Genomic DNA, 17,631 nt, shown 5'->3' with positions numbered 1-17,631 from the left:
ACCCCGGCGACGAAAAGGTGAGCTCCAAGAAGCGCCTGCGGTTGTGTCTCCCAAAGCCGAGGTCGGCGGCGAGAAGCCGCCAGGTCGCATCTCCTGTCGCTGCATCGGAGAGCTGCTCCAGATGCGGATGCAGTGCGCGCGAGATAAAAAGAGAAAACAAGCGGGCAAGTGATGGAGGAATATAGCGGATCAACGCCAAAGTGCCGCAGGAGGCCGGGGAGTGTACGGCAGGGACGGGAACGGCGCAACGTGGAGGAGGAGGAGGCGCGTAAGGAGACATCCCGCCAGGTGATAAACTTGCACCTGTCGCCCCCAGAGAGCGTTTTGGGAGCGCGCGCGACGCAACGGCGCCGCCGATGCGCCTCTCTCGTCGTCGAATGCGCGGCTTTCCGGGGAAAAAGGAGCGTAGCGGGGCTTTGCGGTGATAAAGCGCCGCTGGATGCCTCTCTCTCTCCCCATCTCTCCTCCTCCTCCTCCTCGGTTATCCTCAAAGGTAAAATGGAGGAGGTGGAGGAGGACGGGAAACGAAATCAAAACGGGACCCTGAAAGATGCACACTATAGAAAGAAAGGGGGGGGGGGGGGGGGGCGGAGGATTGGCTCCGGCAAAGTGCCTTTATAAGGCGCGCAGCGGGCCGCACGCCGAGTTGCAGCCTTGGTGGCAGCTGCGGGCATACGCCACGCGCCGCCGGCGGACGAAAGAAAGGCACAGCCGTTGGATTTATGTGGAAAAACTCTCTACAAACGGATCCGCGGCCGCCTTTGTGCCGGCCTTTCGAGACTGCGCGCACGCGCGCGCGCGCGCGCCCTGTACTTTTTTGCTTAACCTTTCCCGCTTCTCCCTCTTTCTCTTAAATCTTCTCCGTTTTTCCTTCTTGCACCTTTGGGGAGCTCGCGTATGTATTACCTTTCCCGCACGGCGGCGGTGTCTCGAGTGGAAGCGGTGAAGAAAGCACTCGAAGCGCGGCGGCGCCGGTTCAACTGGCCGGCTTTCCGGTACGCGGAGGAGACTCAAGCGGGTGGCATACAAAAACCGCCGCCCCTGCTCCTCTTTTCCTCTTTATTTTTCTGAGCCCGTACTGCTTCTACCTCGAGTGCTCGTGCGGTTCCCTGCCCGGCGCCGGTAACGGCGGCTGCTGCTGCTGCAGCGGCGGCCCAAGCGTTCAATCTGCTCCGGCGACCGTGTTGGCCCCTTCTAGCTTTCGCGAATCACTTTAGTCAAGCGTTCGTAGCGACCGAATGTGTGTATAAAAGCAGCGTGACCCAAAAGGGGAGACGCATAGAGAGGGAAAAAGAAAGCTAGCCTTTTTCTCCAGTGATTTTGTTCCGCGTAGCATACGCACTGCCGCTCCATTTCTTGCGCTCTACGTCCTTTATTTGCTCAGTGATCGGTTTCGGGAACCCTTGAATACAACAGAAGCGGTTCTCTTTGGTGCATCCAAATTATTGAGTTAACTGTTGCCGAGGGCCAAGAGCCCTATTTTCCGAGCGACATTTTTTTTTCGGCATGCGTGTTTGTGTTCGCTTTTTTTTTTCCCTCCTACTAATGCAGAGCTATTTCTCGGAGGTGTCGCAAGCCAGGTCTTGCTGTATATTTAGAGAATTTCTGCTTTCGCGTTCACGAGAAAGTGGCTGGAGGGAGCGAACATTAACAAAGGGTCTTTTGCCCGGTGCAGACTCAGGCGCGTTTTCTCACTTGGACGCATTCAGCGACCAATTTTGTTGCGGTGCATCACTATACACCACTCTAGGAGCCCCAGGCCGCGACCCCCTCGACGACGACACCCACCAGCGCACGTGAAGTTTGTACATTTCCGCTCCCTTTTCGATTCGACTCAAGCTGCGGACGGTGCTATATTTCTTTTAAATCCAACGAGACTCCTGGTTTGCGGAGAGTACACTCTTAATCTGGATCCACATAAGATCCACTTAGTAACTGGAACTTTTTTGCAAAAAAGTTCCACTTATATATTTGGAACCGTGTTCCACATATCCTGAAAATGTAAGTGGAACAGTGCACCACATATTTTTGCAGCTATATTATCTGGATCGGTGTTCCAAATAAAAATATACGGATCACTGTTCCAAATAAACTGGTAGTGTAAGTTACTGGAACAGTGATCCACGTAAAATGATTATGGATTTTTCCGGTGCGCCGTTCCAGGTACCTTCAGACCAGCTGTTTATATAAAACGGTGTTCCGATAGACGTTGAGAAGCTGTCTATGGGACTCCACTTTTCCAACATATCTGCTTTCCTGTTGGTATAAACTGAGGTCATTTGCCAGGCTGGCGGATGCATTGGTATCAGAAGGAAACCGCAAGCACCATTCTAACGCAGCCTTGACATATGGCCCACAGTGATACCAACAATTGGAAAACAGAAACCGCCGCAGCAGTGTGGTCCCTGACAGTTCCCAACAGTTGCCTATCGGAGCACAGTTCTATATAAAAGTTGGTCTGAGATACCTGGAGCGGCACACAGAGACTTTGGCTTCATCCGCCGAATCCTGTTCTGGGTTTTGGCTGCATGTAAAAGAAACAAGACTCGCATTAAAATACACACCAAACCAACTATTAGCACTGATACAATGCTTTTAAAAACACTAAGGAAATTTTATTCGCTCGTATTATTGCGTACATTTGAGATACGGAGACATATCTGTTTCCACTTGGGCAGAAAATGACCAGCGTACAGGATCAAATACCAAAACGATATCAAGTGGCCAAAACGATCTAAGTGGCATTTTCCTATTTTTGCTAATATTTACCATTCTTTTTTGCTAAAAACACGTGGGTAATAAAGATGGCTTTAAGCGCAACCGCGTCACAAACAGACTTGTACATCTACCCTCGCCGTAACTCAAAAAGCATTACACAACAGTGAGCATAAAATATGCTGTTTTATGACATGAAATCAAGTACCGCAAATGCGGAAGTACCCACAGCGCTTGCCATACCATGTTTACGCATCCCGGTTCCAAAAAATGCAGTTTGCTATTAAATTGTAAGGAAAAGCCAAAAATACAAGCCATACACGGTTGGATTATCACAAGACCTGCAAGAGTGTAGGAAAAGAACACCGGAGCCAATACTAACAATTTAACATTTGCACAGAAAAAATTACCGGAAGCATGTGGCACTATTGCACAACTAAAACATACACCATATATCAATATCAAGCTAACTGTAATATCAAGCTAACTGTAGCCAAAACCGACTATATACGCGCCCTGAAAAAGCCTTTCACTGAAGCCGCGTTCTTTCCCCGACAATTTGTAGCTATTTAAAATAACTTATCCAAAAAAAGCTCATATCACCCAGTGTGAATCTTACAAAATTTTACAAACCAGATAGCTCGGAGCATGTTACGCATTTTGAAATTTATCAAGCAGCCTAACTCTAAAGACGTTATTAGTTCCCTCAAGAACAATTCAGACATCCCCAATAACCAAGCCAGGTAGCGTTGAAACATACAGGTGACCAATTTTACCAAGCGAACTTGGAAGCATTTTTCCAGCCGAAACATTTATCTGAGGTAAAATTCAGTTGCGTGCTATACAAACCCTACTATCATGACGACAGTATGCTTGTGACCAAAGCACTGCCTCTAACAAGCGAGAAATGCAACTTTGTCCAAAGTAAACAACTTTTTCAAGCCAAATATGTATATTTCGCATTCTTCTAGGGCTTAGGTGTCAGCTAAGATACAGTACAAAAATTGATTAATAAAACCCCAAACCGTCTGTGTAAAACTCTCACGTTTGCATCCATCAACAGCAGCACTGCCATGGAAAAAAATTTCGAGCTGCACTTGAATAATAAAAACGTTACAGTGCAGTGCCATTAGCTACATTAACAGAGTAACAGAGCAGCGGCAACGGCAGCCTGCGCTTTGTGCCAATAATGAAAAATTGCAAAGGAAAGCACGACTTCACTTTTGCAGTTGACATGCCGCTTGCATCTACCAATCATTTGAACCACGACATATCTTTCCGAATAGGCTTAAACGTCTAACAATAATTTAAAACCCCAAGTAGAGTGACCACATCAAGTCTTTCAACAGAGCTTTAAACTTAAATGACACCAGGCCACTGTTAAATGGCCAAGAACTCTCTGCAAAAGTCCCAAGAACTCTCCAAAGTCGCATAAGTTTCAGGAGATTAAGATGAAATATACGGCGAGGAGGATGACCACATCTTGATGCGACAATGCAGGCGGAAAATCCATGACGTGTTTCTTGCAGACAATATTTACGCTGCCATTCTCTTCTCTCAAAATAACTGGACGTCGAGAATAACTGGACCACGTCATGTACCTTTAAGGAAGGAACAAGAAAATTTTGTTAGACGATGGCTTTAAATGAGTGAGTTGCTTAGGATACCCCTTTTATAGCACAGTAATTGATTGAAATATCAGCGATTTCTTGGTTTTTTTTCTGGGAATGCTGCTAACAATGTACAAAAAATATTAGCACAGACTGTCAATGGCAGTTCTCTAATTTTGGAAAGCAACCGCATTGGGCGTGGCCGTGGCGCCGTATTATCACAGCAGCAACTCTCAATGTGAAAGCAAAATGTTTGCAAAACTTGAATGCAAAATAATAGTCTTTTTGTCCACATGTTGCAGCATCCGAAACAGGATGAATGTGAAGGTATTTTCCAATTTGGAGTTCACGATTTATTCTTAACAGTAAGATTTTGCTACAAAGAAAACTACCACAAATTCAGTCCCGCAAAAATAAAATTCCAGCTTCAATAAACACTACCATAAATTGAGTCCCACAAAAATAAAATGCCAACTTACCCAACTAAAATTAAGATGCAGGCGTTCCTGGCAGGGCCTCCTCGGAGTGATTTTCCAGGAAAGTTTTGCCAACGTGTTCCCAAAAGCTCTTACTGTCGTTTTCATCTACACGTCAAGTTGTCACTGAAATGGTGTTCCGAAGCCATTACGTAATGCAACTACCTAAAAAGGGACCATCAAAGTTCCAGAACTGGGAGTGCGTACTTACTTGTAGAATGCAATGATTTCATCCCGTACAACGGCTTTCACGTGTTTCCTTTTTGTGAACACACGACTTCAAGAACGGTGAACACACGCCTTCAAGAACCAGGAAAATGGCAGTATGCATTCCTTGTTCCATTGTTTTAAGTCCCGGTCCGCCCTATTTCCTAGAAATAAAAACAGTATAAAAATATCGAAGCATAAATTTACGCTTCCCTCTAAGAAGGGAGTACTACAAAATCTCGTACAAGGCCTGATTAGTTGTGCTAAAATTTATTTTGCATCACGAGCCCTGGTAACGTTTTCAGGCGAAACAATTTTAAATATAAAAATATTTGAACATTTTTAGGCTCACCTGTCATTGCTCCATGCGGAGTGGTGAACGTCTGTATAATACGCAACACTCAAGAGGCACTCTTTCGTGGCTTTATGACTTCCACAATGCATTCACAATCTGTCACACTTGTCACGACGACGCCTCGGCGTGCCGAAGATGTCTTCAGCCACAGTGAATGCCACAGCCATGATTTCACAGGTATATGTAAGGAATGGAAATAATTCGTTTTAATTTCTGTTCTTCAGACAAAGGAAAACAATTGTCGCAAACTACCAGTGTAGAGACAAATTTCTCCACAGTCAGCCATAGTCTGCATCTGGACAGGTTACACAGATCGAATACAGAATGTAGCAATCTGCTTTCGCAGTATATTTTCTAAGTTCAAGGAAGCACAGAAATGGGTTAATGTTGGGTGCACATAGTGATGCAAGAACTTATCAGCGGAGCGTTGTCGGAAATTATTTTGACTCTCGGGTTGCCACCGACATTGACGGCATAAAAATGCAAGAGTGGCTTATTTCTAACGCGGTTCGTGAAGTAGCAACCACTAATTATGGATATTGGATAATTATCCTGAAGTCTCAAGTTACCACTGACATTAACAGCATAGAAACGGCAGCACACTTTCTATATACCCGCTGCGTGTTTCTACATATTTCTTCCCCTCTACAAAAGAAACGTTTGTTACTGCGGTACTGCTAAGACAACCACTGTCCCTTCCATTTCTCTACACTTCAGGCAATGTAAAATAGATCATCTCAATTGGTCAAAGGAATTGGAAGAAACATGGAACTGCATAACACACTGCACAGATAAACGTAAGCTGACGCCTTGAAAGCACATCAACACAACTCGAAATAGCGTCTACCTTGCGCGCAACGGGCAAGGTCGAAGACTCCCGGTCTGGTAAGCACAGTAAATGGCATTCTACTCATCAGACTAACACAACGCCGCAATTACCACGCAAGTTTTAAAAATACAAATAAATCTAAGGACGGACGCTCCGACAAACTTGATTGGAAGTTATACACGTGTGCACGCGCGATTATCGCGAGCGACTAACCCGAGAAGATTCGCTACCGCAGACATACACAGCTACCGTCAATATACAACTAAGCAAAGCCACACAGTAAGGGAACATCCACTCATGAAACGCGCAAACCAGGAACTTCTAACGTACGCAGTCAGAAATGTCCAGCCGACTCTGACCCACGAACACGGGAGTTTTGGTAAATTACGGCTGCAAACGTTTCTCCAACACAAAATGTTAAACGCCGCGACCACAAGCATGAACGACGACACACGAACAACGGGCAGAGAAGCGGTATGTTTATCGGATGCAGTTAACAAGGATGTCACTGAACAACAACCGTTACCAGCACATAAATAAGCAGCACTGACCTTTTTTGCGCCTCCTGGCGAAACTCCACATCGTCGAGAAGGAAATACAGCCCAGGGATATGAAAAAAATCGCAGTTGCACGCCGCAATCAACCCAATTTAAACTGCTAACGGCGCTAACGGTTCTCGCCAGCGTGACCGAGAATTTCTTTAGTAAACATCAGGCGCATCGCGCGAGCAATTGAGAAACCCGCTTGGGAGTGCCACTTGTGGCGCTGCATGCGGAAGACCATAAAATTAGTGGAGGGAATACTGGAAGATGGGAGCGCTGCTGTCGTTTAAAGTGTTGACGCCGTCCCGATTTTCATCCGTCGTCATCGTACCCGTTGCAGCCCCACTGTACCGTGAATCAACGCAAAAACAGCTCTGCCGTGCTGCTGCTGACGCATGCGCATTGAATGCGCTACTGGAGTGGTGGTCTTTTCCTCATGGCTTCGGCAAACTTTCGTTCTCGCGGAGGCTTTGGCGATGCGCCCGCATAAGAACTCATACAAACTCGGCACACGTGATGGCTTTTATGGGATTCGGAAAACGGGCGTATGCGTCTAAGCGGACGTTTACACCCGCTGAGGCCGAAACAAAGCTCAGATAATAACCGCGTTAGCGCGTTAGTACTGGCTAAAGTTGTTTCTCGCGGAGGGCCGTGAGTGCGTGCGATATCCGAGCTTAATTTTGGATGACAATTTCTCCGTTACTGTTTACAATGAATGCAAAAGGGCGTGGCTTCATTTACTGCTTTTCTTGACAACAAGCCTTTCCGTAGTCAATAAAATATACTGCGACGCTCTTAGATACCCACGTTATATAAAGCTACTTACAGCTAATTAGTAAGTAATAATACATCGGCCCGTTTCCCAGCCTTTTTCCCTCCTGAACACCAATACTACAGGAAAACAGCAACTGGGGAAGCAGCTGGAGAAGGCGGGTCATTCAATGAACTTCAATTACTATGACAAGACACAACAACAGCAAGTTAACTCTGCGTATTTTTGCCGTTACTGCACAACATAATTAGGAATTACAATGTCATTTCAGCATTAATACATACAAAATAATGCAGGTATCACCTGGTATATCTAGGTTTAGTTCCGTTCACCCAGTCAACCGCTCTTTGCAAAGAGGCTCTTGTTTTTGCTTGTGGAAATTAAAAGGGACTCACCTGTTAGCATTCCTATCGGACTTACTACGTCATGACCAACGGACTTAAAAACCATCGTGCACCAATACGAATAGTTTTACAAATACATACCGATATTCACAACGGCCTAATTTGCTTATTTTAGATATATGTCGCTTCTCTACTGAAACAAAGAAATAAAACTCTCGCATGGTGAGACCGCTAGCACCTTCCAGTGAAGACTGGATAGACCAAAATGCGTCTCTTGTTTTTTTTTATCTCTGCAAAGAAATGATATACAGCAGACTCCCGTTAAGACGAACCCGAACGGACCGTAAAAATGTATGCGTATTATCCGAAATTCGTCTTAAGCGGAGGTGTATTGCATTGTGGACGTTACAAGAGAAAAATGTTGTGGTTCTTAATCAGTGTTCGTTTTAACCAAGTTCGTCTTAACGAGGGTCTACTGTATTTCTAGAAGAAGCAAACCAGGTCGTTAGTGTCATTTCTGTGAATTTGTAAAACTTCTTGTATCGGTACATGGTGCTTTTGAATTAGTAAGTCTCATGAATTTGCGTCATGAATTAGTGAGTCCCATATGAATTGGATCAGGTGAGTCACCCTTAATAGCATGCACGAGACGAAAAATGCTAACGAACATCCAAGCATATATAACTGCATTCGTGAAATGCTGCGTGCAGTGTAAAATGCGGCACAGTCGGTTAACACTATGTATATACCGCATCAGGGCATAAATAAAGTAGACTAAGTACATATTTTACAGCAGATTGTAGCCATTCATACGTCCCTGTAAAGCACTTAAAATTGTGCACGTACTACAACACAGCGAGCTGATGGCTGAGCATTGAGCAAAAAACAATGTTTCTGCGACGCTTTGTGAACCAAATGCAGAACTTGCAATAGTCTCAACAACTATATATATTTCTTTATGAGGTATCCACAAAAGCCCAATGAATTCTTCAGCACTACCACGGCTCTATCCTAAACGCAGAAGGAGAACCTGGGGACATCTGGTCCTTCTGAAATTCAAGTCATTGGTGATTCAGACGTACTGCGGGTCTGCAATTAGCAAAAGACGATATTCACTAAAGCGGTCTGAGCGCCGCAGATAACCTGAAAGGGGTTCGTGAAATTTCTATTTTCGCTAAGATACCCTTTTCTCGCACCTTTCATGCTTTGTACGATGTTGTTATAGCAGGGGACATATTGTTTTCTGTCAAATAACGTCACTAAAAATACGTCTTAGCCGTCTTATATAAGTAAACTGCTCTAAGACAGTTCCATAGATATCGACGAAGTTTATTAAATTTTATGTGGTGCGTGCGTGTGTGCGTGTGTGACTGCATGCATGTGTGTGTGTATGTGTGGGTGCGCGGGTGTGCGTTCGTGTCTGTATCTATGTCTGTGGGCGTGTGCGTGCATGTCCTTGTGCGTGTGCTTGTGCGCCAAAGCGCGTCAAATATATATGTGGTTCATTGTTCCAGTTAATGCACGATTCAGTGCATACTTCACTGCAGCGCACAAGTTATGTGGAACAAGACACGAGCAAAAAATATACAAAAGCACTGTCCAAAATTTTTACTGGGACATAAGTGGAACAGTAACTGGAACGGTCGACAGCGCATCCCCTCATTTATTCGGTTCCACATAATAACCACAAACCTAAAGAAAACAAATGGACAGTTCCAGATAAGATCCACTTATATCTCTCGTTCCAGTTATTCTTCGTTTGGATCCAGATAAAAATATGTGGATCGCCCCGTTTAACTGGAACTTACACGGAACCAGATTAAGAGTGTAGAGGCCCAACCAAATGCACGCGTAAAACCGACGTAGTCGCGCAAGGACGTACGCCTGGGGTGACATACGCCGCTGCCTTTACGCCGACTGACGACGTCGGAGAGGGCGCGTAACCACATATCGCCGCAACGCGCGCGTAAACCAATGCGTCGCGCAGTGTGGCTCGACGTATACCCCGGACTCGGCTTTGTGGCGACCAGTTCAACTACATTTTAACTCAAATAAAACAAATAATGCCGATTCTCACAAAAGTACGTATATTAAACACAGAAACAACTAAAACAGTTCTTGGGACATTAAAAAACGTTAAGGATTACTATGCATACGTGGCAGGCACAAAACCCTCCGCTACATTTGGCGTAAACTGCCTTGCTGCCATAGTCGCTCGTCGCTTCGCGTGTTTTGTCCGATCGTTTGCACTCCTATTTTAAAAATTACTTCGTTTTATCTAATAATTAATAGTAGAGTTAGCTTATTTATCAATTTGCTCTCTTGAATTATGCGACCGGACCGCCAGATAACATCACCGCCAGAGGTCAACGTCAACACCGTGCGCCCGAAAGTTTGCATCGATGTCCGGCGGCTTACGTCGTTGCGCGAGTACGTCGGTTTTACGCGTGTATGTGGTTGGGCCTTAAGTCGAAAAACTCCCCCCCTCCAAACCACTCCGCCGAAAAAAGAAAAAGATCAAGGCCTATACAGTGTTCTGCAGCATCGTTCGACAGAACTCCGGCTCACAGAAACCATAGCTACCGGCACGACGAGGTGCGGGTTGGGCGTTCGTTCCCTCGGAGACAGGGTGACGCGCCAGGCCATTTCCGGCGGCGCATTGCATGCACGGACTTGGGTGTCTGAGAAGGGAAGATAGCGCCACGCGTGTTTAAAGTGCGGACGAGTACGGCACGGGAACAGTGCGTTCGCCTTTCCCGGGCCGCAGCACGATTTTGGGACGGGAATGCTTGCCGCTTTGCGCGACAAGAGCTGGCTTCAAATCCGATCGCTGCACCGGTGCATGCACGTGCGCTCGATGCTCTCTATTTCGTCAATATAAAGAAAGAAGTAAACTCGGACTGGGCATGTCCTGGGGGGCACTGAAAACCGGCGCACCACCAGACTGGCCACTGAGAGACGGAACCATATAAGTAGAGGAAGACCGTTAATTAGAAGGAGAGATGAAATCCTGCATGCAGGGACACGAACGGAATGATGGTGGTGCTGACTACGACGACAACGATTGCGATTTTGATGATGATAACAATTATGATTATGATCGTGGGGATTGGGATGAGTTGCGTACGGGAGGCTACGGAAGGCTCACGGCAGCCACACTGAGAGAAGGCAGACCTTCTCTCGATCTGCCGGTTAGGCACGGCTGCTGGCGTGACCGCATTTCGAAACTTTTAAGTCTGTACCGCCGTAAAGCAGGCGAGAAATGGTCGTGGGATTAACCTCGCAATTACGGATGTTTAGTATTTTGTCTAGCAGGGCGCTACGATTTGCTTAGTGCTGAGTAAAAGGATAGCGCATACGCCATGTAGTAATGAACACCATTCCGGGTAACTGCCTCTCCTCCACAAACCTGAATTACACCGTATACATGCGGACGACTTGGCGCTGTGGGTGAACAGGGGTAGCGACGGCTAAATTGAAAGCACACTTCAGAAGGTCATTGTTACAATAGAGAAATATCTTGAGCCGATCGGGTTGAAATGCTCGGCAGAAAAATCAGAGGATCTTTTTCTACCATCTCCAAATAGGAAAAGGAACAGTCCCCCTTGCAAGAGCTACGACATTGCTTTACGAGTGAATGGCAATGCCATTCCGACCGTAGAAAGTATTAGAGTCCTAGGGCTGCGCATACAAACAAATGGCAAAAACACTGAAACTATCAGGAGACTAGAAGCGAGTACCAGCCAGACGTGCCGGTTACTTAAGCGCATTTCTAACAAGCATGCGGGGATGGAGGAGGCCAATCTCTTGAGATTGGTTCAAGATTTTGTCATAAGTCGTGTGCTGTTCGTTGGCACCTATCTCAAACCTGGTAAAACCGAGAAAGATAAAATTGAAATCATACTCGGGAAAGGGATCAAAACCGCACTAGGTCTTCCACCGAGCACCCCGACGGTAAAGCTTCTAAGACTATGTGTATCCGACAATCTGGATGAGCTCATAGACGCCGCCACGGTGTCGCAGCATCAAAGACTTTTAAGAAGTAAAACTGGAAGGAACGTCATGGAGCGCCTGGGATTCGAACCCTCTCAGTGCTCCAAGCAGACTGATATCGTACCTAGACCAACTAGGAATAGACTCATGATTATACCACTGCACAAAAACATGCACCCGGTATTTCACGAAGGCAGACGAAAACATAGGGCTATGGCCTTGCAGGCCAAATTTGGAGGGAGGTCTGATGTGCTCTATACGCGGATGCTGCCGCACACAAGACCGTACACACAGCGGTAGTGGTTCGTGAGAGTGGAGACCAGGTCTCTTGCTGCACCTTCAAAAACACAATTGCAATTGATGCATAAGAAGTTGCTATTGCTCTAGCAATAGCACAAACCGGTACAAGGGTGGTTGTTAGTGACTGTAAGGCAGCCATTAAGAATTATGATATGGGCAGGCTCTCTGCTGCGGCCGCCAAAATTCTCAGAGAAAGTCAAGTATATCAGCAGAGCAAATCTCACTGATATGGTGTCCGGCCTACCAAGGCCTGTGGGGGAACGAGAAGGCGCGTGCGACCGCCTGAGGCCTCACTTGCCGGTCGATCGCAGCTGACTCACCGCCTCCACGCGAGGAACCCCTTGCTTCGGGTGACGAACTCGGGACATTTCAGGAAATAATTTCTCATTACAAGCTCGGTCGCAAGACCTATCCAGCGGCGGATAAACAGCTCACCAAAAAGAGGAAGTTATGTGGAGGAAACTGCAAACAGGGGTGTTTACGAACCGTCAAGCGTACAGCAAATGGCATCCGGGAGCCTTTAATCCTAGATGCACTCACTGCAATAGCATTGCAGACCTAGTCCACATAGTGTGGACATGCCCTTCCTATAACGACCCCGACAGAAATGTGGAATCTTTTGAGACCTTATTGCTCAACCACAAAGCAGAAGAGCGACGCAATGTCATCGGTCTCTCCCTGACACCGCCGCCGAATCCCAGGGATTCCGGCCTACGGTTAGGGGGATGAACGGGGGTCTAGGCTCATGCCCTCTCCCCTCGTCATTTTATATGGGTGCAAATAAACTCTCTCTCTCTCTCTCTCTCTCTCTCTCTCTCTCTCTCTCTCTCTCTCTCTCTCTCTCTCTCTCTCTCTCTCTCTCTCTCTCTCTCTCTCTCTCTCTCTCTCTGTCTCTCTCTCTCTCTGTCTCTCTCTCTCTCCCTGTCTCTCTGTCTCTCTCTCTCTCTCTCTGTCTCTCTCTCTCTCTCCACGAGCCGCTCGTCCCGCGGCCGTATATGTCAGTCAACATCGTTTAACTTATCTCGGGTGCATGAAAAAACCATATTCACAAGGCCTACAGATTGTGGCACGTTTTTTCCAGCACATATTTTCACAGCACGGTTTGCCGAACGAGATTGCGATGCCAGCAGCACCCAGCCTGTTGCTGGAGGGTGCATACCTTAAAACATGGGCCAAAATGCGGTTCAAAATTGCATTTCAAGGATAAGAACAGTTTTTTTTGCTCGGTTCACCGTTCAACCCATGCATCTCCTTCAATACAAAAAAAAAAACAACAACTCAGTTTTCATTGTTCTTGTTGGTGTCGGCGTGTAATAACCGCAACATGTCACTTGCGAAACACGTTTTTAGAAACCTGTGATTTATAAATATCCCGTAGCTATACGAATGCATATAGACCACATGATGCTTTCCTTGTACAAATTCCTTTGAACCCCCTAAAAGTGAAGACGGCATAAATACTGGTGGAAAACATAATTGCCCGTGTGGCAATATAAAGGAACTGGCCAGTAGCAAAAAATAACAAAAAAATAGAAACTACGGTATTGTCGCGAAGCCCCCGTTCAGTTTGTTTTTTCTCTTATGTAGACTACTTCTTCAGCCACCAAGGCCTGCGTGTGCAGGCCTCAAGACCGGAAGACGCGGCTATTACGGGGACTAGCGACCGATATATATATATAGATTGGTCGGCAGTCTATAACGCCAAAGGAGGCATAGGGGTGTGGTTAGGCTCTTTTTTTGTTTTTTTACTACGGTTAATGAAGTTAATATTTTTTTAAATATACGGAAGAAAGAAAGAAAGGAAAACACGCGCCCAGAGTGGGGACCGAACCCACGCCTTTCGATTATATCTCGAATGCCTTACCAATTCGGCTATCTGGGCGACTGTGTTCTCCTTCACTTTCTGGGCTATTTATATTTAGTAGAAGTGTATCTGACGCTTACTATATATATATATATATATATATATATATATATATATATATATATATATATATATATATATATATATATATATATATATATATATATATATATATATATATATATATATATATATATATATATATATATATATATATATATATATATATATAGCACTCTTTTTTCTGCCTCGGTAGTGAGACGCCGGCATCATCGTTTTCGTGTTACCAGAAAAAGGCATAGAACCAAACAATGAAAGGAGAAAAGAAGCCACGAAGGAAGCCGCGCGCGCCAACGCCGGGAGGGAAGAAGCCATTGAGGCGCCGGCGGCCGCACCCCAGCTTCCAAACGAGAAGGAGTTCTCAGGTGTATTAATGTGCCAGATGGCGCTCTTTTTGCCCGAGCAGGTGCAGGAGATATACAGTGCGCTCAACTGGAGCAAACGTCGTGCAGAACTTGCGGGCCTAGCATGAAGGAGGCTGTCCAGGACATACTTTGCGATCGGTGCTACCTTGCGCGGGATATTACTGGATAATAATATTGCATACTGATTTTTGGATAAAGGTTGATTTTTTATTGGATAAGGGTTGATTTTTTTATTAATAAACTGTAAAATAGTGAAGTCAACCTGGCCAGATGCGGCTTTGCTTTCAGCATAGTATCTATAACAGCGATACAACGAAACACGCACGCATGAAGCAGTCAGGGTAGATCTGTTATCGGCTTTGCTTCCCATCGCGGTTGTCGATTAATCAGATTGAAGAAACCACCCATACCGCGCGATCGGAGCCCGGTAATCGCGTTACCAGCATCGTAACATTCACCGTGCGGCTTGGCAGTACATGTAAAAGCCTGTACTGGTCAATTGTAACATAACTGATTGATGACGACTTCGGGGCTGTCCCGTGTGCATTGTGAGTGGCTCCAGTCTACCTTCGCCCAGTCATCAGCTTCATCAATTGAGCGGGCGAGGAGACGAGAAATCCACAAGCGAATCCGCACAGTATGAGCACATCTCTGGCGTACACGCTCGCGACACAGCACGCTCAAGCGCAAATAAATACGAAAAGAAAAGTAAAAACAGCGGCACAAAGCACCGTAAGAAGCCCAGTGCAAAAGTATAAGCGCTGCCGACTAAATCATTTGCTTGTGGGCAACAGGAGCTCCTCGCGAACCTGCACTGCGGTCCGTGCGCCCGCTTTTAATGACGATAGCCTTTTTTGGGCTACTAACCGCAGGACTTTTGGTCTGGCGGTCTGTCTGTATGTCTGTCTGTGACTCGATTCAGCCACCCGGACGAAGCGAAACAAATGCTGCGCAATTATATACTCACAGCCAAATCCAAACGTCTTAGTCCGGTTTATAGGCTCATACTTGTCAACATTGTTGAACAAGAACAAGACATTACGCAAATATAATACAGCAAATCAATACATAAGCGACATTTAATTGCAATGTTCCTTTATTAAGAAATTTATTAATGCTTGGTTTTTGCTATAGCAAATAAAATGCAACATCAACGGCAGAAAACCGTCGCCTGTTGTTGCTCGCGCTACCTCCTGACGGCATTTAAGAAATCAAACGGCAACGGCAACGAAAGGTTCTACTAGATTGGATCTACGTTCCGCTTGGAACACTCGTGGAGTTGGGCAACGTGGTTCTATAAACGTTTTAGTATATAGGGTGCCTCAATTCACGCGCGCGTCTCCGCCGTATACGGCAGCGCTGGCATCGAGGCACTCGGCCTGGAGCAGTGGAACGCGGTAAATTTAAATTTACTTGAGCAAACCTCTAGCGTGTTATCTTGCAATGGGAGGAACGAGACGGGAGAGGAACAGCATGAGAAGTGAGCGGGAAAGAGAAGGGAGGCATTTACTTGGCAGGGGGGGCCGTCGACTCAACGTTGAGTCGACTGTCGTCTTTTCTGGACATTTGCTACGAAAGGAGCAGATATACGCAGCAATTTTTTGTGCCGGAGTTGGCGCGTGTACTTAGCTACCTGGTCGGCCGCAAGCGCTCCTCCTCGCCATCTCTCGCTGGGCGGTAGCTGCGCAGGGATCGCGCGCTGGCTTTTGCTGCCTGCCCGATTTCGTGGGAGAGAGGGCGCATTTAGAACGCGCCGCGTATTGGAGCGCGAACGCAGTGATATTGGTTGGCAACCAGCCTGACGTTCCGCAAAACTCGGCAACAAGGTCGCCGTTGTATACAGCTACTGCTGTGATCGTACTATGCCCTTGCGCGGCTTATGCAGTCACGACTTTGGATCATTAAGAGAGTGAGTGACCTGGTGAGTGGCCTTTTTTATGCTTTGCGGATGGGGTTATTATAGAGAACAAAAAAAAAAGAGACTGCGTTCGTCAAAAATACTATATTAACTCTCCCTAAATTGTCCTCTCCTGGCGCCGCTGGCAACGCAATCGCACTATCACGCAGACTGATGGAGCCGGTATGTCTTGGCATGTTGCCCTTTCCTATAGCGAGAGGGACCCGCTTGTTTTCAGAAGATACAATAGAACTGAACAAAAATGTTTCGCCATATCTCTAAGTGCTTAAGGCTTCGAGAAACCTAAACAGGAAAGTTTTAGCGTTCCACCCACCAACTCTCGGCCTGCCCGCCTTTGTACGCAGCAGTCTTGGTCTGCGGGTCATTTCTATTGCCGCTTTAGTAGACTTCTACTCGGAAGTCCACACAACAAGGGCACGTCGAGCTAGGTAACAGAGAACTTGCAGAACTGAGCACCACGTACAGGGATGATGATAATGATGATGATGGTGGTCATTCGAAAAAGCATGCAGGAGCAGGACGTGGAGCAAGACAACTAAGGCGCTAAGTTGGGCGAGTTGGTTTCTAACAAAGGAATTCATCGTATTAGCGTACATTAACCCAGAGACAAAGGTAAAGAGGAGACGAAAAACACGCATGCGCGTGTTTCGTCTGTGTCTAAAGCGTGTAAAGTGGGTAAAGAAGAGCGTGTAAAGAGGAGACGAAACACACGCTAGTCTCCTATTTACCTTTGTTTCTGTGTTAATGGTCGCTAGTACGATGAAATCCTTAGTGGAGCAAGATGCAGAATAGGAGGAGGAATAAACGATTCTTGAGTCCAAAACTGATTAAATTTATGACCGCGTGGCGGCAGGAGCGGCTGTTGCTACTGATGATGATGGTGGTGGTGATGGAGATGATGGTGTACATGCTTACGACTACATGTTATCTCTCAGCGTCGTGCAGCAGAAGTCAGCTAACGGTACACGAGCCTCGCTGTGCGCCCTCCATGATCGGTTGTTTTTTTGTGCCTCCCCAACGCCACACATTCCAGCGCGCAGGAAGTAATGGCCGCGAGGTGAGAGCGAATGAAGGCGCGGCCCTGTACTCCGAGAACGTCCGGGGACGAGGCTCAGCAACGCAGGCAGGAGAAGCGACATAAGTCAAACGTCCCGCGCACACACAAACAAAAGGCAACGCGGCCTGACCATCGGCGGACGACGCGTGATCGTCCTCGGGGCGATACTGCGCTGCTAAGCAACGGACGTGCTCTCTCGGCCGGCCAGTCCTTGGCGGTGCAGG

The 17,631-nt window shown here is 46.5% G+C and overlaps 1 protein-coding gene, 1 long non-coding RNA gene, 1 other non-coding gene and 1 pseudogene across 3 annotated transcripts in view; 1 reads left to right on the top strand and 3 right to left on the bottom strand.

Annotated features, from left to right (window-relative positions):
* Positions 1-17,631, bottom strand: part of LOC144179579 (zinc finger E-box-binding homeobox protein zag-1-like) — a 558,265-nt gene that overhangs the window by 522,600 nt on the left and 18,034 nt on the right. The window lies entirely within an intron of this gene.
* LOC144179577 (uncharacterized) lies at positions 2,594-5,979 on the bottom strand. The gene is made up of 4 exons (XR_013324287.1): positions 5,361-5,979; positions 5,013-5,172; positions 4,805-4,927; positions 2,594-4,316 (listed from the first exon to the last, which is right to left on the bottom strand). It is a non-coding gene; the product is annotated as an uncharacterized LOC144179577 (long non-coding RNA).
* Positions 11,640-12,872, top strand: LOC144180152 (uncharacterized; annotated as a pseudogene).
* Positions 13,954-14,025, bottom strand: Trnai-uau (transfer RNA isoleucine (anticodon UAU)). Its single transcript has one exon. It is a non-coding gene; the product is annotated as a tRNA-Ile (tRNA).

This window comes from Haemaphysalis longicornis, unplaced genomic scaffold (genome assembly GCF_048455015.1).
Source record: "Haemaphysalis longicornis isolate Haplotype H1 unplaced genomic scaffold, Haemaphysalis longicornis Haplotype H1 scaffold_4, whole genome shotgun sequence".
NCBI classification, from domain to species: domain Eukaryota; kingdom Metazoa; phylum Arthropoda; class Arachnida; order Ixodida; family Ixodidae; genus Haemaphysalis; species Haemaphysalis longicornis.
The sequence above is the reverse complement of the archived record's forward strand: the minus strand, read 5'-3'. Positions and strand labels throughout refer to the sequence as shown.